A 20,608-nucleotide genomic window follows, 5' to 3' on the forward strand; every position below is an offset into this window, starting at 1 on the left:
GCAGGGGGTTGCTGCTCCCTGCATTCACCCCTCGGGGAGGGGGGAGATGGGGGCTGGGCGTTGCACCAGGGTCCTGTCTCCTGCGGCAGCGATGCGAGGGGTTCAGGGGCTGCCAAGGAATCCGTAATTTTGCTCAGCATAACTTCTGGGACATCTTATGCCCAGACACTCGTCCCCGTCCTCACAGCAGATGGGCGCAGTCATCCCAGAGGATGTTTGATAGGGACATTAAAAATCAAAAGCCAGGTTTTAATTGCAGCGCTGGGAAGCGGTGCTTGCAACTCCGGCATGCTCGGAGGCGACTTTCCTCCTCCGGAGCATTGCATAGGTGACACCAACATCTGCGGGGCCAGCTGGGTGTGTGCGGTGACACCGCACTCCTGCTTTACGCCAGCCAGTGGAGAGGGGCCAAGCCAGGGCAGAAAAAAAGCCCCGGGGGAATTTCAGCAGGAATTTTCTTGCAACTCAGTTGTTTGCAGCCAAATCTTGTGTCCCCCTACAGCCCTTGAGCGCTCCTGGGAGGGTGGGAGCTCTGTCGTGGCCGTTCCTCTGGGTTTGTCTTGCGTCATGGCACGGCTGGGCAAAGAGGCTGGAAAACGGGTGGCAGAGGGTGGAGGACAGAGTGTCTTGCTTAGGAATTTGCCTCGCTGAGCTTGGCTTAAAAAAGTAGTAGCTCCTTTTCTTTCCTGAATCGCTGTGTTCTCCCAAGTGCCAAAAATCCTACGGATCCTGCTGTCAAAGAGGGAGGGGTTTGGGTTACTGGGGGTCTGGGCAGTGAAACACACGGGGGGTGGCAGCAGCTGGGTGGGTGCTCTGCAAACTTACGGGAAGAGGCTCTGGCGAGGAGGGCCTGCACGGGGTTTGGGGCACAGATCAGGGATGTCAATCCACACCACGGATCGAGGTGCTCTGCCCTGGCACTGGGTGGTCGCCAGGTGTTGGAGGAGAACAAAGAGAAGCCTGGGTGAGTCAGCAGGAGGGATTCCTTCCTTCTGTCGGGGAGGCTTCATGGGAAGGGCGACAAATCCTGCCCCGGCAGGTGGCTCTGGGGAGGGAGGGAGGGAGGGAGGACAGCGATGTGTCATCATCCCGGTAGAGCTGGGAGCCGGTCTGGTGGCCCTTGGCAGGTGCCTCGTCAGTACAGGCATGCCCCAGCAGAGGGGCACGTGGGCTTTGGAATATGCAGCCTGTGCGGGTGCCATTCCCACTGTGCTGATGGCATTCCTGCTGTCGTGCCCCTGGAGCAGGGATTGCTCTTGGAAATTAATGGCTTGCTGCTACCGCCAGCTCTGTGCTCTGCTTTGGTGGCAGAGAGGGGCAGGAGTGTGTTTTGCCTGGGCGTTGGAGGTGTTTTCCTGCTGGTTTGAGGTGGGAGCTGTTGGCCCAGCAGGCAGTGGGACATTGCTGCATCCCCTGGTCAGTCCCAGTTGTGCTGTGCTGTGGCAGGAGCTGGGAGGAGCAGAGCATGTGAAAACCAGAGGAAATCAAGGAAGCATGAATCTTCCTGCCTGCTCCCCTCCCGGCCCCGCGTGCCCATCGATCTGTTGTGGAGGAGTTAACTTGTGCAGAATAGCAATGCTGCTACAAAGGCTCTGGCAGACCCCAGCGATGCTCCCGGCCACCTCTTGCCCAGCCCTGCATGGGTGGCAGTCAGGGATGGAAAAAAAAAATCAGGTCTAATCCAATCCCGCTCATTTCCATGCAAGGTGGGAGGGCGGGGAGCCGCAGCCAAGGATTTGGAAGGAGAGATGTTTCTAGAGGTCCTTTCTTGGTGTTTCACAGATGCCTAAAGGGAAGAACAAACTCAGCAGCAGAAGTTGCCGCTTCTCTGGAGCGCTTGGAAAGTCCTGTCCCCCCACTTCCCAAAGGAGAGGCTTTGGCTGTTGGAAATAGGTTATTTTATTGGGGTGGCGGGTGCTGAGGAGCTCGAGCAGCAGTGCCCTGCCAAGAGGCTCTTTTCAGCTCTGTCCCTCCAAGCAGCGGGAATTCAGTGCCAGAAAAAAAGCTGGATTGAAAGCTGCAAGGAGACTTCTCTGTTGTAAAGGCTTTGCTCCCTACAATCCACTGTAGGGAATCAGCTGAGGACCAGAGACGTGGGAGATGTTCAGATATTTCCTTCTATCTCATGATGTTTCTGCTGGAGGGTACAGACATGTCCTAGGTACCAGTGCTTTAGATCCCTGTATTAAATTTAAATCAAGCTTTAGATGTTGGGTTAGAGCTGCTACCTGGGATAGGAGAGGGGTAGGATTTACTCCTGGATGTGGGAATAAGGAAAGGGTTTGAAGGTGTTGTATCCCACAGTTTGGTGGTTTTACTGATGGATGCGTTGGTCCTGCCTTTGGGGTTGCACCAAGGATTTGTGTGCAGGTGAAGGTCGGAGCTTTCTGTCCTTCCTTGTGTCCCCAAGCTCAGATTGTGAGGATGAGGCAGATCTTCATCCCCTCCTACCACATCCAGACAGCTCTGCCCTCACCAGTAGCGAGTGGCTCATGCTGGAGAGGACCCATCCTGAACTTCCATGCAGTGCTTGAACTGAGTCCAGGCATCGCTGAGACCTTTGGAGCAGCTTTCTCGGCACCAAAACAAATGGCGTGATTATGATTTCGCTTTAATTGGCATCAGTCAGCGCTTTCCACGGTGAGGCTCTGACGTTCCCATCAGCAGCACAGGCGCCTGCATGGTGTCCCCTGAACCCACCTGTGCTCCTCTCTTCATCTCCTCTGGTTTCCTTGGCAGGGTGATGCAATGCCTTCATTTGTTCCTCTCTTTGATTCCAACACTAAAAGTCAAATCTGAGTTAAACAGGAAGCAAAGCTTTTTTTAACCCTGATGTTTCCCGTGGTTTCCACTCATGCTTTGAAAAGGGCTATGAGCTTTGCCACTGAGCTCTGCCGTGCTTTACCTAAGCCTGTTTTGCAAATTTATTTGGCCCCTGTTGTGCTCTTGAAATAATTTTGGAGAAATGATGACTTGGCTGCGAAACAAAACAAAATCAAGCATGTTAGTTCGGTGGGTGCAAACAGAAAGTGCTTGTTTGCTAAGCAAAAAAGACTATTTCTCAGAGATGGGTCTGTTTTCTGTGACTCTTTGCTGCCCCATCTTTTCCCTTTTATTCACAGGAATTTGCCTTGCTGTGTTTTTATTGTGTAATAGAAAAATAGGAGTGGTCTGCAGTGGGTAAATGTGGTGTGTTCCAGCACCCAGGTCCTAGGGGAGCCTCTGTGCCTCTCCCAGTGCTGCTCCTGCCAGGGTTTGAGTGAGGGTGATTCTCGCTGAGGTTTTGGGCAGCTGCCTTTGTGGTTTGCAGTCAATGAATGCAGAAATCCTGTGGGGGGAGGAAGGCAGGGGAACCCATTCCAGGCTGTCTGTACCTGGGAAAGCTGTGCCTGTAGCCTCGGCTGAGTCATGGGGGGGCTCAGGGAGCGGTGCCCAGCACAGGGCTGGGCTCCTGGTGTGAGTAACAAAAGCCAGACAGGGCAGAGGATGATGATGAAAGGGGCCAGCCGTGATTGCTAAACCTCCTTGGGTGACTGCCCAGCTCTGTGTCCGTTTTGCTCCAGGCTCTCACTCCCACTCCGAGCTGCAAGAACCCCACTGAGGGAGTGTTGCTCGTCCACCCTGTCCCACCAGCTGAGAACACCCCAAGTTAGGTGTTCCCATCTCCTGCCCTGCCCAGCCAACTCCCCGTTCCCTGCACAACCACCACATTCTTTATTTCCAGATCAGTGCTCATCTGCCTCTCCAGGGCTCAGACCTGTGGAAAAGCCATCCCATTCCGATTTTCTCCAAGCCCCATACCTGGTAGTTTTCATCCTGCTGCCATTGTTTATTTCAGAGATTCCTGGTTGCTGGCCTGCCCACTTCCCTGCCTACTTCCCAAGCCCAGACTGGTAGCAGATATAGCTGGAGAGGCTGCAGAGACCAAGGTGTATCACCTTTGCTTTTCTCAGTTCCTGAGCAGTGAAGGAATCCTGAGCACCTGGGATGGGCTGGGAGCAGCTTCTGGCAGTCCTGTGGGGATGGGGTGAGGATGGAGCTAAGCTGCCTGCTCACGTCTTAACGACCCCAGTTTATTCCCTGACTCTCCAGTATCCTGCACCTTTGCCCTTCTCCTTCAAACCTCTCTCCTTTTAATGCTGAGGCTTAGGGAATGAATTCAGGGCTGTGGTGACCCCTCCTGTATTAAGGTGAAGAAGGAGCAGAGTGTGTTCTCCTACATCCCTCATGGTGCCACTTCACCCCTGCCTGTCTCCCTCTCTCCTCTTCCTGTTGTTGCTGGGTTCTCCTTCCTGGTCAGGGTTTTGTCTCCACATTCCTGGGGATGCCCTGTGGGAGAGGCTGCAGGAGCCCCACGTGCAGCGTTCTCTGTGGTTTGTAGCTCGTGAGCCGATTGCTTTGCTGGCGATGGCACGTTTCTGAAAGAGGAGTTTATTACTAAAGTGACATGTCAGCAAATCTCTGCCACCTTTCTCCCATCTCGGAGATGGAATCAGCTTAAAGTGGTGAAAAAAAATTGTCATATGCATGGATTATTCTCTTTTTTTTTTTTTTTTTTCCTGAGTGCAATTTCCATCTGAGATGAGACAAGCTCCTGATTGCTGTGCCAGAGGAGGGTTTCCCTTTATAGCTTGCCTGGTAGAGCTGCTGCCTCTGGTTTACTGGAGCCGGGGTCTCCTAGGGGACAAGTGTGCTTTTGTGGAGCTGTCATCTCCATCCTGGGTTAAGCACCTCGCATCTGGAAAGGCTGAAGTCAAACAGACTTTACCTTGGGATGGGGAAAGGAGGCCAGAGCAGCCCCACAGGTGGCCAGTGGAGGGGTGCTGCGGTGGTGTTTCTAGTGGTTAAGGCAGGTTTAGGAAATGGATTTTCAGTTGTCAGCCCTGCCCTCAGCTCCTTGTGTGATGTTAGGTGCCCTCCCAGGTCCTATAAATGTCTTGATTCGTGCACAGCAATTGCAATGCTTCCTTTCTCTGCTCCATGAGTCATCTGCTTGCGTTGCAGTCTCTTTGTGGCAGGATTCATCCCTCTGCAAGGAAAATGCCAGAAGTGTTCTACTGGAGGGCACCAGAGGTGTCCACCCATGTCCTGCCCTTGCTTGGGGTTTGAAGAGGTGACTGGGAGCGTTTTTTTGGCTGGATATGCCAGGGAATTGTCATTTCGGGGGTACCTGGTGTATGGCTGGGGTGCTGCAGAGCTGCTGGGAGGGTGGATGATTAGGTGGAAGCTGAAGTAAAATCAGGGATATTGGGACCTGGGAAAGCAATGAACCTGTGGGCATCACAGCCCCAAACTCTGCTCTGAAGCTGCCTCACCTTAATCATGTGCTCATGTAAGCCTTGGACCCGAGTGCTTTTGGGTGCCAATCCAAGGGATGGCACCTGGCCTCATCTCTAGCCTTTGGCTGTCCTGATGTGCTGTCCCACTGCCACCCTGGCAGAGCCCTTTGTGCCACGCTGCTGCTGGCACTGCAGTCCTGACCTGGCAGCTCCAGCTGTGTGTTAACCGAGCTGGGTGGGTATGTGGGTCATCTTCAGCTTGCCCAAGTCTTTGTCACTTCTGTTGGCTTTGCTGGAGTTACTCCAATTTATGCTGTTGGAAAAATCCTCCTCTTGATGAGACAGAGTTGTTTTCTTCCCCCCAGACCTGCCAAAACCTGCCACTTTGAAGTCAGACACCCTTATTTTCCTTCAGGAGGAAAGAGGAAAAAATCAGGGAGGAACTAATCTACGACCACATCAGTGGGAGCCTGGGCTAATAGAAATTGTAATGAGAATCCAGAGCCAAACAAACAGGCAAGTGGGGGGGAAAATGCAATCCCACCGATGCGACAGAGAGATTTATGCCAGCAAAGGGGCTGATCCAGTGCTCATTAATGTCACCACGAGTCTTTATCCCAACTGTAATGGACTGGGGATCAGGTTGGAAGACAGCATTTCAGCCTTGCTGCAATGTGCAGGCTGCTAGCGGGTTGTGTGTGGAATAGCAATGTGGAATTCCTTCTCCTTGGGGTTTGCTCGTTGCATGTGGCACCTTTGCAAAGCAAGTGGGAAATACCTTCTGCTCTCCTTGGGTTTGGTTTTCCGAGGTGCAAGGCTGTGAAGGAGCCAAGTCTGAGGCTCAGGCTTGGCTGTCTGGATGCTGCAGCGTCTGCTGAACCGCCAACAGCATCTCCATCATGAGGATATTAAAAATCCTGGTTTAAATAAGGATTCTTCAGCTGCTGGGGAGTGGTGTTGGCTGTCACCACCACAGCCATGCTGGGAAGCATCCTTAGTTTATGTGCAAAGTGAGGAGGCAGATGGGCGGGTATGGAAAATCTGCAGGCAAACTTGACTTTGAGGCTGGATTCTCCCCTGGAAAAATCAGGGAAGGGATTATTGAGACAAGGTCTGGAGAGCTGAGCCTGGTCTGAAGGTGGGGACACCTTTGGGGACAGTGCTGAATAGGAAAGGACACCAAGGGTCAAGCAGGAGACAAGCAAGTCCAGCTCTGCATGTCAATGAGGACAGAGTAAATAAGGGATAAAACCACCTTCCAACATGAGCAGCTGGTGAAATATCACAGGATTTTTTTCCCAGAGATGGGAGATTTTGACCGGCTCTGTGCCTGCAACCATAAATGGCTCTGACACCTGTGTGTGTTTTATCAGACACATGCAGAGCCCCGGCCATGATCCAAACATTCATTACTTGGGATTTTTGAGTGCTTTTTTTTCCTTTTTTTTCATGGTAGGATCATTATTTTCGCAGCTTCACATCCTCAGTTCATCAAAACCAGCGTGTTTTTCAGCCTCATGGTTTTTACACATCTCTAATAAGAAGCATGAGAGAAGCTGTTGAGAGAAGCAAATTCTCAAAGGTATGAAAGGAGAGCAGGGCAGCTCCAGGCTCGGAGACACTTCCAAATCTCAGGATGCTTTGGACTTAGAAATAGGCACAGCACTAATATTTGAAGGCGTGTTTGGGTTCTTACCCTTCAGTCCCCAAATTCAGTCAATTATATGTGTAGAGCTTTATTCCTTAAATAATATTAAAAAAAACATAAAGATAACCTTAACTATTCTTCATCCCTTTTCCTCTCTTACAGTCCAGCTCTTGATGAGCTCAAAGGAAGGGTGACTGAGATGAAAATTCAAGGAAGTATTTTCCAAGTCCTTTTTCTTCCATTACTACTCAGCAGGAGCTGGGAGAGCACCTGCTTCTACTTTCATTCAAAAATTCCAGACTTGTATCATTTGTTAAATAAGAAAGCACCTTCTTTTTTTAAAAAAAAATTCAAACCCAGATATTTTTGTTAAACAATCCATTTCTTTCTTGTGTACCTTGACTGGAAAGGATTTGACTTAGAATTCCCTTATGGGGAAGAGGGCAGGTTTGGGTTTGCTTGGAAAAACAGTATTTCTTTCCTTTTATCCGAGTTTGTGAGTTCAGTGAAGCATCTTGGCAAATGTTACAGGAAGTTCTCTGATGAAGCTAAAGCAAGGTTTGGGGTTAAAAATTGTTTTATGGGAAATAGGGAGATTCTGATTTCATTCAGTCTTAGAATGAAAGGGAAGAATTTCTGGACACACAGAGTTTCCCTTGAGCTGAAAATAAACCTTTCCTTACTCACCTCTAAACTGCTTTACATCTTGGGTCAACTTTTTCATCAAACTTCATCTCTGCTATTACTTTCTACTGTTTGGAAGAGCTGCTCTGTTTTGAATCAGATAAAGTTTATATAGAATGATGTTTTCCAAGGCCAAATTTCCAGCTGGCCAAGGCACGTTGCGACCCTGTTTGCTCTGCAAACTTGCACAGTGTGGGAGTCAGGGCAAGACGTGGCAGTGTTGGGAGGAAGCAGTTTGGAGGTTCCTCGTGGTGTGTGTGTGCAAGTGACGTGATTTAGTCCTCTACAAACACGAGGAGCCAAAGGTCTCTGTTGGCCTTGACTCATGGAATTGAAGAGTCTCTTCCCTCTCTTGCACTCTGTGGCAGGGTGGATGTGGGGGTCGGTCTCTCCTCAGGAGTAATGAGCGATAGGACAAGAGGAAATGACCTCAAATTGCACCAGGGGAGGTTTAGGTTGGATATTAGGGAACATTTCTATGCCAAAAGGGCAGTCAAGCACTGGAATGGGCTGCCCAGGGCAGTGGTGGAGCCATCATCTCTGGAGGGATTTAAAAGCCATGTGCATGTGGCACTTGGGGCATGGCTGACTGGTGGCCTGGGGGAAGGGTTGGAGTTGATGGTTTTAGAGGTCATTTCCAGCCTAAGGAATTCTGTGGTCGGAAAGTCAAAATCCCGTCTTGGGTTGTTATTGCTTCGTCATGGAGGTGGTTGGTCTGGGGAGATGCTTTCACTGGTGCATATCAGCTGGGCTCCTAAATTTCTCCAGCTGTCCTTGTCTCCTGGAGGATGGCAGCTGCAATTTCCTTGCTGGTTCCAAGCCAGCAGCTTGCAGACTGTTGACATTGCTCAGCAGACACGGGGCCTTCACCTCAGACACCTCTGTGAGTCTGAAAAACAACACAGACATTTTTGGCCATCCAGAGGTGCTCTTGGTGACCTCCATCCATTCAAGTGGCACTGCCTGAAGTAATCTGAACTACTGAAGGGATCACAGGGTGGTCAACATCCTCTTGGTCCTTCTAGGAAAGACTGAAGGCTTGGTGGCCGTGCATTGTTTGGAGGAACTTCATCCACCTTGCTGAGACTGACCCTCTGGGGTCGGTGGGAGTTGCAGGATGATCCCCTTGAAGGTTTGGTGGGAAGGGAAGGAGCGAAGGTGCAGTGATGCTGTGAGTAAAGGGCTGTGCCACCCACGCTGGAAAGGGAGGCTCTTGAGAGGCACCGTGGGGCTGTCGAATGAGCGCGCCGGGGACGTGTCAGCTCTTCCTCTCAGCTTCCCTCTGCAGCGCCAACTGTCAGTAATTTAACTAACGTTTTGTAAATAAATGTGGCATTCGGACAGCTGTCACCGCGCCTGTTATAAACACTCCCTTTGTCACTAAAAGCTGGCAGTACTGCTCCGTTTCCCCTGCAAATGCAGCCACCACTGCCAGTTAGCTCCCAAAGCCAGGGCTGTCAAGGAATCACATGCCGGGCGGTGGCTGGGAGACCGCGGCTTCGCACAGGGAGCCCGGTGAGGCACTGCCAGGGCCTGGTGTGAAGGCAGCTTTTGCATCTCAGAAATAAATAAATGACCTGAGCTATGAGCAAGAAAACCCATCTGAACGGTGGCCGTAGGGCTGGTTCCCAGCCAGGAGCCCGGGCGGTCCAGCTGCAGTGCTGGTGGTGGCACTGGTTCTGCTGCCATGTCATCCCAGCTCTGTGGGAAGCACAGACAGGATGAGAGGGGGAGCTCAGCCAGAGCCAGGGTTTGATGTGCCAAGGGAGCGATTTGGCACAGGTATCGCAAATGCTTTTCACTTTGACCAACCTGGTCTAGTGGAAGGTGTCCCTGCCCATGGCAGGGAGTTGGAATGAGGTGAGCTTTAAGGGTGCTTCCAATCCAAACCATTTTGTGATTCTATGAAAAGTGGGCTCCTCACTCATCGGGATTTGGTTTTGGTAAATTTGGGGTGTCTGAGACTGGTTGGATTTGAGTGATGACATCAGCCCTTTCAGGTCTGCCCTCTGCCCATTGGTCTTGCTCAGCACACTTGTCATATCAGGAGCAGATTCCACACCTTCAGGCACTCTGGATGCTTCTCCTCCTACAGAACAGGACTGGCACAGGGTGCCCAGAGAAGCTGAGGCTGTCCCTGGATCCCTGGAAGTGTTCAAGGCCAGGAAGGACGGGGCTTGGAGACACCTGGGATAGTGGAAGGTGTCCCTGCCCATGAAAGGGGTTGGAACTGGATGAGCTTTAAGGTCCCTTCCATCCCAAACCATGCTGGGATTCCATGAACCTGCCTGGAGAAGGGATGCTGTTTTGTTTATCTTTGCTGGGAACTCTTGATTCTTTGCTGCTTTTTTCCTCTCATCTTTCTGGGACCTGCAGCTCCAAACACCCTTTCCCTGGATTTTCTGTCCCGGTGCTGGGTGGTTTAACTTCCAGCAGTCAGCACCTACGGCCTGGCCATGCTGCAGCGCTGGGTGATGCAGACAGTACAGAAATCAGCACATGACATCTCTCTCCCTCTAAGCTGCTGTAAAATTAGCTTCATCTCAAGTGGCAGAAAATGATCATATCCTCGCTTGAGGGCGATGAAGAATATTCCTGAGTCACTGCTAGTGATGAAACAGGCAGAAAATCCAGAGTGATACACAGCTGCCCACTCAGTTCTAATCGCTGAGGCCATTTGCTGCTGCAGAGCCTTAAGACACAGCTTCCTCCTCCTCTCCCTCCCTTTCATCCATCACTCCCTATAGCGGCCAGGGCTGCAGATCCCAGCAGGAGCAGAGCAATTTCCCATCCCACCAGCAAGGCTGCAGGCTGTGAGCAGCGTGTCCTCCTTCCCTGTTCCCCTGAGATGGGAGGAGGGGGTCAAAGCTTCCCTTTCTTAGAGGAATCGGAGGAAAAAGATGGAGCCTATGCTCCTCAGGTCTCTTCCTTCTACACTGTGATCCTGCAGTCTGGGAAAAACTCTTCTCTGAGCTCATCCTCCTCTCCACAAATTTTCCCTGCTGTCTCTGGAGCAGCTGCTGTGCCCACAAGGATATTTCCTTTTTTCTTTCTCCTGCATGAGCTTTAGTTCAAAGCCATCTCCCTGGATTTTTATGTCTTAGATAAAGCCACCCTCTTCCCTACGACTGCCAGCTCAGTGCTTGGGAAGCCTCTTGCCAAAATTGCTGGCGACTAAGTCCAAAAAATCCCTTCAAAACAGGAATGATCAGAAGCAAAGTGCTGTAATCCTTCCCTTCCTTGCATATGCTCCCTGGCAGCGTGGTAACAGGAAGGAGTCCTTGAAGGATGCTTCCTGCAAACCCTGCCCTGCCAGCTTCCCCCAATTTCAGATGGAAGCTCCCCAGCTCCATGTGGGGGCAGCTTGGAGGGTCTGAACTGCCTCCTCCGTCTGGTTTTCTCTGTGGCTCAATCACCTGGTTCAGCAGCATTTAGAGGGAAAACTGTAACAATCCTCTAGTTCATGCAGGTGTTGGAATGAACACACTTTTCTCCAGTCAGGGCTTGTCAGTATTTATCCCTTAACCTGGTTTTCAGATGTTCTCTATCCTGCAGATTTGCGGGATATGCTATTCACACAGAACTCTCGTGGTGTCAGACTTCTGCTAGGATCGCTTCACCGCTCCCGCCAGCCTGCCACGGGAATTAAGCAGCGCTGGCAGCAGAACAGAGAGAAATGTGTCGGAGCAGGGCTTCTGCCAGTGTCAAATAAAAATACTGCACAAGCTCTCTTCCCCCCCTGGAAATTGCTGCACCGGCGCGAGTTTCCCGCGCTGCTCGACCAAATCTGGGCAGGTTTTTGTGAATCCTGCTCCCTTCCATAATCCCAGACAGTTTTGCACGCCGGGCGGTTATTTGTCAGCACAAGCAGGTGCAGAGCTGCAGGACATGGGCTGAGCATCTCACTTTGGTGGTTATTCCAGCACAGCCACTTTATCCTCCCGTCAGGCAGCACCAGCAGCTTCATTTCCTGTTTTCTTCATATCTTTCCCCATAAAACACCGTCTGGATGGTGCGTTTCGGGTCAGGTTCTGCAGGAGAGCTGTGTCAAAATGAGTATAGGGCTGGGAATTTAGGGGTTGAGCGTCATAACAGAGCACCCCCTGAGCACAATTGGCTCTGCACGTGTCAACCATGGGCACATGCAGAGAGTAAATTTTTGTCTGTTTATCACGGAATCATTGAAATGCTCGGGTTGGAAGGGGCCTTAAAGGTAATCCAGTGCCAGCTCCCAATATATGAATAAATACGTGTATTTATATGCAAAAAAATTAAAATGTTTAAAGGTTTTTTAAAAATGTAAGTATATATTTATAGACCTTGTGAACAAAGGTATAAGCGGGGAGGAGTAATTCGTGCAGATACCTGGTGAGAGAGGCAGGACACAGGGATAAAGCCAGGGGAGATGGAGCAGATGGCAAGCCTGGATGCCCCAGCTATACCCTGGAAAAGAGTTTCCTTGGAAAAGCAGTGCTGGGGGCTCCTCTTGGGAGAGGTGAGGGGACAAGCCTATTGGTAAATGCACCAGTCTTTTCTCCTGGTGCTGCCAACAGCTGCTTGTTTCTCCTGCTGTGAGTCTGAAACCACCCCACTATCCTCTGGCAAAATCAGGGGCTAACAAGGATGGAAGGCTGACTTTGGTTGTGGCATTCAGTTATTTGTTTTTTTTCCTGGCTTGGAAAGGAAGACATAAAGTTGGATTTCAAGCGGGGTTGCAGTAATGGAGGGAAATGAGATCTGCTCGTCAGCTGCCTTCTCCTTCCTCGTGTCCCCATAAATAACCCTCCTCGCTCGGAGACGGCTCAGCTCCTGCGCAGGGGACAGAGATGGCTTTGGGCTCTTATTTTTTGCAGTGACTGGAGGGTTCCTTCCCTTTCCTTTCCTTCCTGCAGTTCCCCTCCTTAGAGCCTGCTCCTTCCCAGGGGTGCCGTCAGGTAAAGAAGTTTCCCTTGCCTGATGGAACAAAGGGGAATGGCTCCCCTTCCCAGAGGGCAGGGTTAGATGGGATGTTGGGAAGGAATTGCTCCCTGGGAGGGTGGGCAGGCCCTGGCACAGGGTGCCCAGAGCAGCTGTGGCTGCCCCTGGATCCCTGGAAGTGTCCAAGGCCAGATTGGATGGAGCTTGGAGCACCCTGGGATAGCAGAAGGTGTCTCTGCCCATGGCAGGGGCTTGGACTGGATGACCTTTAAACTTCCAACCCAAACCGTTCTGTGATCCCATGATTCCAAGGATTTTTGGCCGGGTTTTCCATGTGGTTTAGCGTCTATGTCTGCAGCTTATCTGCCTAGAAGTCATTCACAGCTTCTCTGTGGATTCGTGGAAGAAGGTGCAGGTGTTCCTTTTCCTCCTCACTGTTCCTGCTGGCTTTGGTGAATCAGCTGCCTGGTTTTGGTCAGGTTCTACAGGGAGGTTACGTTCCTACAACTCCCATGAAAATAGCAGAGGTTGAGAGACCTCATTGTTCCTCTGAAGTAACGACAGAACGAGCTCAACTCTTGTACGAGACATCCGAGAATCCGCGTGGGCGTTGGTTACGTGCAAAACTCAAGAGGAGAGGGAGCTCCAGCCTGAGCTTGCATCATTTAAGGTTTGAAATGTGTAGGAAACCACACGTCCTTCATGCTATGTGTGGAACTGCTCATTAAATGCAGCAAGGAGTGCAGGTGGGGAGGGGCTGAGCGCTCCAGATTGTGTGTAAGGAAAACTGCAGAGCTGATGTTGTGTTGGTGGAGAGAAGCTGCCAGTCCCGGTGTCAAGGAGAAGAGACAAAAGCTCAGGGCTTTGCGCTTAATTCTCCTCTCTCAAATGGGGGATGCTGCACTGAGCTCGGCTGAATGGGAAGACTGCAACAGCTGGTGGCTGTGGCATTGCTGGAACGGGCTGGCTCACCCTTCCCTCTGCTCAGAAAAAATACAAAGGCAAAAAAAAAGGCACAAGAGCACTGACAAAAAAAAAATAATAAAGCCAGTAACTCGCTTTCCAGAAGTTCATAATGCTGCAACAGGCAAAGCACTGGAGATAAAAGAAGTATAAAAGCGAGGGAAAGAGGAGAAAAAATGCATTTATGAGCTCTCAAACTAACAGCATGCAACTCTCATATTATTTTTCCTCCTTAGCCTTTGAAACAGAACAACGGCCTGGAGCCTTCTCGGCAGATGGACAATGTGCGTGCCTTAACCACTTAACAGCCATTAGCCTAATTTCACGTACTGGAGCCAAATTAAATAATAAGTAAGAGGCTATGAAAAGCTGGTTTGGAGGCTGCGTTACTGCCTTTCACTTGATAACCTTCTCATAAACAGATGCTCTCTTTCTACCCTATTAACCTTGTCTGAGAGCAGGGAGGGGGCTTCGGTGAGGCAAACAAGCCAGACCTTGGTGGGGAGGGGGGAGATGAGCTGGAGGGGCCAGATGTGGGGGCCCTGCCTGTTTTGGAGGCTCCTCTCTTTTTTTGTCCCCGATGCCCCGGCCCTGGAGAGGGCCCTGAGCAAAGAGCCCGTTCTGCGGTTGCGCCCGGGTCATCGGGACGTGCCAAATGATTCATCTTGATCAGCGAGTCCATCTGTACCTGCTGGGCGAGGCTGCGCCACCCGGAGCTGATTTTGTGGACAAATCTGCTTTACTTGGAGGAGAGGGGAGTTGGTGCTGATAGACACGAAAGGGGAGGTGGCCACGTGGCTCGGTGCCTAATCCCTACCTGCTTTTGGCTCGGGGGGCTGCTGCCTCCTCCATCCTCGCTGTGCCACCAGCTCGCCCTTTCCGATGAAGTCATTTTGCTGCTCTTTGCCTCGTTCCCCCCCTGCACTGAAATAGAAACAGAAGTACTTGCCTAAGCTCTGGGAATTTGGGAATATTGGTTTGCAAAATGCTTTTGATGCTGCTTTGGTGCTGGGAGGGTGAGGCATGTGCAGGTGTGTGCAGAAAAGGTGTGCTGCATTTCCTTCTGGGTGTAAAGGTTTGGGAGTGGCTGCCCTATTTCCTCACCACCCCCCGCTAACTCTTGCTCTGTGCTTTGCGTCTCAACTTTAGACCTTTACAAGTTTTCAGGGGATTATAGATGACCGTGCAGCTATTTTTGGTGAAAGCTTTTATTTATTAAAAAGCTATCTTCCTTCATTAAGAAGATACATTGATGGGAAATAGATGAGTGGCTCTATTACTGGCGTCTGGTGTGCCGGCCGAGCCTGGGGCCGCTGAGATCGTGTGTTTTGTGCCCTCCCTTGATGCACGAAACGTCTTGAATGGAGCCAAGAAAAAATTTGGTGCAGGAACCACCCAAAATTTGCTGCATCAGGCGTCCCCTCACCCCTCATGCAGCATCCAAGGCTCCTGGATAGATGTGGGAAGGTTTGGTGCAAGATTTCCTGCAGTTCCTCAGTGCCAGCAGCAACTTGACTTTCCTTCCCGTTGGTTTTCCTCCTTTGTCTGAGTTGTCACACAGGCTCTGATTTCATATGCAAAATCCATCCTCTGACTGGCACGGAGGCCGATAAAGCCGGGGTTCTTCTAAGTTTACTTCATTTTAATCCAAGTAGGAGTCAATGATTTGCTGCCCGCGGTGAGGACGTTTGGAAAGGCTTTGTGCTGAGTGGATTCTCTGAGGTTCAGATGAGGATGAATCTCATTTTCCTGTGGCCTTTTCCTCCGTGGGGCCCTCGCAGCATCCCTCTCCTGTACCTGGCTGCCTATCTGCACTAGGCTTGCAGGTACTTAATGTCTTTGAGCCATCTGTTCCTCTGTCAAATTTAGTTAAAATTGGCCAAAGGCTTCACGAATTATTGAGGAAGATTGCTAGACAGAGGTGTGCAGGTGAAAAGCACGATTGAATAAGCTCATCCCAGTAGGACTCAAGGCTAAAAATGTATCGGGGTATGTTATCTGGAGAGAAGGCAGCTTGGAAAATGGGATCCATATCCAACCTTTCCCCAGCACGAGAGAATTAGATGTGAGCCTATTTTTTGGTACTGTAGAAAGCTCCTCGGTGGAGATGGACTTTGCCTTGGGTGGGATGTGGTGCTTTATCTTTTATTTCTGGTAACGCATGGTTTCCTGTCCAAAACGAGCCCCGTCCGTGCTTTTCCAAGGCTCTGATCCTTATCCCAAGATGCTGCAGCCGTATTTTCAGGCAGCTGTTTGCTGAAGAGCTCCTCCATCAAGGGCTGGGAGGGCTCTCTCAGCCTGGGGAAGACATTAACTCTGGGAGAGCTTCATCCAGGAGTATGTCTTAAACCTGGGTGCTTTGATTCTGTCATGGATGTCATGATTCTGTGTTCCCAGTTAGATCCATCCAGAAATCAGGTGTCTGATCTAAGCAGGTCTTGGGAACAGAGAGGCACCAGCCTATCTCCCAGAGTCCTGTCTCTTGTTCACTACAGGAGGACGTGGGCTGAGGAAGAGAGAAAAAGCGCAGGAACTGGCAAAAATTCTGTCAAAAGCTGAGTGTCTCTTGATCCATGAGCATTTCCAAAGGAGCCCAGAAAAGCAGGAGCAATCTGGGATACCTGCTCCTGTAACTGCAGGTGTCTGAGCTGATGGATGGCTGTGTCTGGGCGTGTTTGTGCAGCCCCCTTTGCAGTCACTGGGGAGCAATGGGCCTTTTTCGGGTGCAATTCATCCCAGTCTAAGGCAGGTGTCTAAAACAGGTCAGACAGATTGTGTCCTAGCAGTGCCTCTTTCTCTCCATTTGCTCTGGAACGGGGTCCAAATGGCTGAACTTGGCTGGTGAGGTGATGAATCCCACCCCCAGCATTTAGAGGAAGCCATAGGATCAGAATAGGAAATATCTAACATTGATCAGGTGTATTAGAGCCTCGTGAGGGTGTTGAGCAGCAGGAAAACACCTGCTACTGCACTAAGCAGAAATAAGGGAAGAAATGGTGTTTTTGTGATTTTTTTTTTTGCATCCTGAGTCCATTTAAATCTCATCCCTGTAACTTCCAGGAGGCTCAGCTAAGCAATTCTGCGTGTGGCTTGTCATTAGGTGCCTCACCCAGCAACCTGCAAGTTCATTAGTATTCTTTTTAGTGCTAACGAAACGTCTGAGCTGCATCTTTTCTGCATGAGAGGCTGAAACGGAGGCAGTAAAGGGAAAAATCCGACTCCAGCTCTACGGAGACCACCCAGAGCGGGTCCCTTCTGCCAGCAAAGCGCTGCTCATGTTAGTGTGGCAAAATCCACAGGAGTACAATAAAAACCCAACCCCAAAAGTAGCTGGAAAGAGAATTTCAGCTTTATAACTGCATCTGCAGTGGGGTCTCTGCCAACGTGGCAGTTTGAGGCGAGGATCTGTCCCCCCCCCAGCACAGCCCTCGCTGCAGAAATCCATGGGAGTGAACACCTGCAGGTGAAGAGGCAGCGTGGAGGATTAGGTTGCGGGTGTTCCTGTTGCTCCTGCCTCTGTGGGAACCCATAGGGCTGCTTGGCTCTGCGTCCCAGGCTGGATAATGTGGGTCCAAGCTCCGTTTGTGGCTGGGCTGGTGGCTGAGGAGAAGGCAAAGCAGCACGAGGGCCGTGGCTGTGCCCTGCCTGCCTAAGAGGCTTCTCATTGATTTTTCTTTTCTTCAATGGAAACAGAACTGACATCCATTAACCGGCCTCCCGGCCTCTCCAGAGCCAGCCATGGAGGCAGCAAAGCCTTTATTGCTTTTTTTTTTTTTTTGCTTTTCTCTCAGGCTTGTGGGTTTCTTTCCTACTGCACCTTGTGAATGCTCAGCAGCTCTGGCTGCAGCCGGGGGGAGGCAGAGGGGTTTGAGAAATACGAGGTGGAAAGGCAGCTCCCCTAATCTGACTTATCCCCAGCGTGTTTTGGGAGCCCCCCCATGTGTTTAACCAGCTTAGACATCCACAGAGAGCCCTGTGAAGTTTCCAGGAGGGAGATGGGTGGGAGGAACCATCTCCCCTGGCTTTACTTGGCAGCTCCGGTGTTTTTTGCTGCCTTGGGAATGGAGCACAGCCAGGCTGTGCATAGTGGGGTGAAGTGTGGGTTCTTGGGGTGTTAGCGGGCTCTGGGAAATGGGATTCTCCTCCTCCAAAGGCAGCTCTGGTCTAAAGGGTTTCATTCCTCTCCTTGGAATGAACATGTGTTCAGTAGAGGCTGGAGGTGAGAGCTGAGGGGCCTGAGGTAGCGAGAGCCAGGATCTCGCTGCAGAGGTGGGATGCTGGTGGCTTCATCACCTGCTTTGGCTGCATCCTGGGAATTTTCCCAAATCTCTGTGCAGTTGTTCAGGGAAAAAAGGTTTTCCTTTCTCAGAACCTGTGGCAGGTGAAGAGAGCAAAAGCCATTTATGGATGACAACATAGAGTTTTTAATTTCAAGTTTTGCAAAGTAACCAATATATATTTAGCATTGTATCTGTCTCTGTGATGTAGATTTATGAGCCTTATGTATATTTTATCTGTGCACATTTGATCTTAGACAATTAATGTTTCCTGAGTTCTCAGCAGAATTTTTTTCTTGGTGTTTTCCTTATTTCCTTCTTTCCCCCCTTACTTTGGGTGGGTTTGTTCCTCATCGCTGTCACTGTGCAGCTCTCCAATAACTGTGTTCTGTATTCAGTTGCAGAGTTTTCTTTGGGGGGTTGGTTTTTAATATACAGTTTATGAAGAAGCCTGATTTTTGGGAGCCATGTATGTTTACAGCAGAATGTGTCTGCAGCGGAAGGGAAAGTCTTGGAAAAACACAGGAACAAAGGGGAAAAACAGATTATTGGGTCTTTTTGGCTAGTGAACACTGCAGAAATACCTTTGACATTTTCCCAGGCTGATTAGACAGGTCTCGAGCTGACTCAGGTACCCGCTTTCCAAATGTCTCTGCCTGGACCAGACCTCAGCTGCTGATTTAATGGCAAACCTCTCGTTACTGTCCTGGCTGTGCTGCACCATTCCCTGCTGGAAAAACAGCCTAGGCTCTGGATTTTAATGAAGGAGTTGTTAATGCTGTGGTGGATGGAAAGCTTCCTGCTTTATTAGGGAAAGACAGGAGCTTCCTCCCTCACCCGTCCCCATGTGCTTGGAAAATGCTCACAGTCCCCGTGCACTTCGATCCCATCCCAGTTCTGGATGCCAGTGCAGGGAATTTAATGAATTCCATCAAAATAAGGATCCTGTGGTGTCCTTGGCTTTCTGGGTGGTTTTTGGCATTCATCTCACCAGCTTCTCCAGAGACTTGGTGGGACACGTGGTTGTGTGGGGGCACTGGGAGTGAAAGTCCTGAGCTGGGAAAGATTCCGATGCTGGAAATGGAAGCACTGGGAGCAGTGGGCTTCTTGTTTGATTGCTTTCCTGATTGGTACTATTTGAAAAAAATGCAGTAGAGAAAGAATGTTTGATTTCAAGAGTGCTTGGGTGCTGACACCATCTCTGTTTGTTTTCTTTCCTTTAGCTGAAACCTTGTAAAATTTTTATGAAGCATTAATGGAACAGAGATTTCTTTTTCCTCAAGCAAATTTCCTGAGGTGAAGGTAACCCCCACAAGTCCAGCCCAGTTTCATACTCTTGAGAAATGTAGGACAAAAAGGAGGGCTTTGGAGTAGTTCCCTGAGCATCCCTGATGTACTCCGTAGCTGGGATTAGGAAGGGAAGTAAGGGTGCGTTCTCATCCTGGTGTGTGGTGATGTGGCTGTTGGCCCTGGAAGGACAAGCTGCTGGGAAGGATGAGGAGAAGGTGCAGGATGTGAAGGGATGCAAATGTGAATCTTCAGCTCAGCATCATGAACTAACCCTGAACTTGAGGTTCACCTCTAGATTCACCTCTCAGTTGGTGGGGAAGGACATTTGAAGGTTAGTGAACATCAAGGGGAGAAAATGTGAAATACAACATCCCAGCCATCCTCTCCTGGGATCCCTTCAGGGTGCTGGGAATGTGCTTGCAGGCAATAAACTGGTCAGAAGTGATGGATAAGAGGTTTCTTCCACTTCTTAAAAAAAAAAAAAAAGTTTAAATCTTCTGATGAATACTGTCATCTTCCTTTGGAAGAGAAAGGCTAAGCTGGGATCAGAGCAAGAACTCTGAGCTTGTAGTTTCTCTGTCCAGCTCTGCCAGGGATTTCCAGCCAGGCTGGTGGTAGAGAGCTCGTTTTACAACAGTGCCTCAAGCTATATCCCTTCAAGAGTTAGCTGGGTAAGGAGAGCAAACAAGCCCTGGCAGCAGCCCTGCAGAAAAGCATGGAAAACATCCAGCTCCGAGGAGCTTAATGGGAAGTTATTAGCCGGAATATCCTCCTTATTGTGGAGGCCGGGCTGCCTTATCATCTTGACAGCCCCGAGAAATTGATGTCCCTTCAGAAGGAAGGTGAGCAGAGGATTTGTGGCTCAGTGGGAGCTTTTGCTCTGCTTGACCTTCCCGTTGGCTGAGGATTGTAACACCGTGGGTGCAGCTCCGGGAGCCGGGCACAGGGCACCAGCCAGGATCCGGGAGGCGCGGGAAGGTCGGGATAGCAGAGAATGAGCAGAGGGCAAATGAGGACACCGATGGCTCCTGGCTGGCATTTGGTCCCGTGTGTAAGCCTGGGCTCAAGTCCTGTGGCAGAGCAGGGGGAGCATTCTGGCACGGGGAGTGATTGTCCCTGGAGTTTGCTTAATTTGTTAAATGATGGAGCTCAGAGCCGTGGGAAATTCAGAGCCTGGGCACAGGTGAGCCCCATGATGATGGGTTAAAGGATATTTGCAGTTACTGTAGGTAGTGAGACATAAACCTGCATCATCCCTGTGCTGCTGAGAACACCTGCGGAGGGCTGGCAGGGACTGCTCCACCTGCTGCTCGGGACTTGCGTTCAAAGAAAGTTTCACAAGTTATTACAAAAATGGTCAAGACTTGTGTTGCTGGTTCTGGAAGGGCTTTCACATCCTCAGGGTTTACTTTGCCAGCAATGAGAAATAAATCAGAAGCTTCAAATGTTAACTCTTTCTGTTCTGGTCCCCATATGGCTCTTTGTTAAACTACCCTGTCTCATACATTTTTTCTCTGAACTTTCTTGAAATATGCAGTAGCAATCAAGGC

The 20,608-nt window shown here is 50.4% G+C and overlaps 1 protein-coding gene across 4 annotated transcripts in view; it reads left to right on the forward strand.

Annotated features, from left to right (window-relative positions):
• The window catches only part of LOC125338382 (protein CEPU-1), a 356,024-nt gene that overhangs the window by 217,682 nt on the left and 117,734 nt on the right, over window positions 1-20,608 (forward strand). The window lies entirely within an intron of this gene.

Source organism: Corvus hawaiiensis, chromosome 25, assembly GCF_020740725.1.
Source record: "Corvus hawaiiensis isolate bCorHaw1 chromosome 25, bCorHaw1.pri.cur, whole genome shotgun sequence".
NCBI classification, from domain to species: Eukaryota; Metazoa; Chordata; class Aves; order Passeriformes; family Corvidae; genus Corvus; species Corvus hawaiiensis.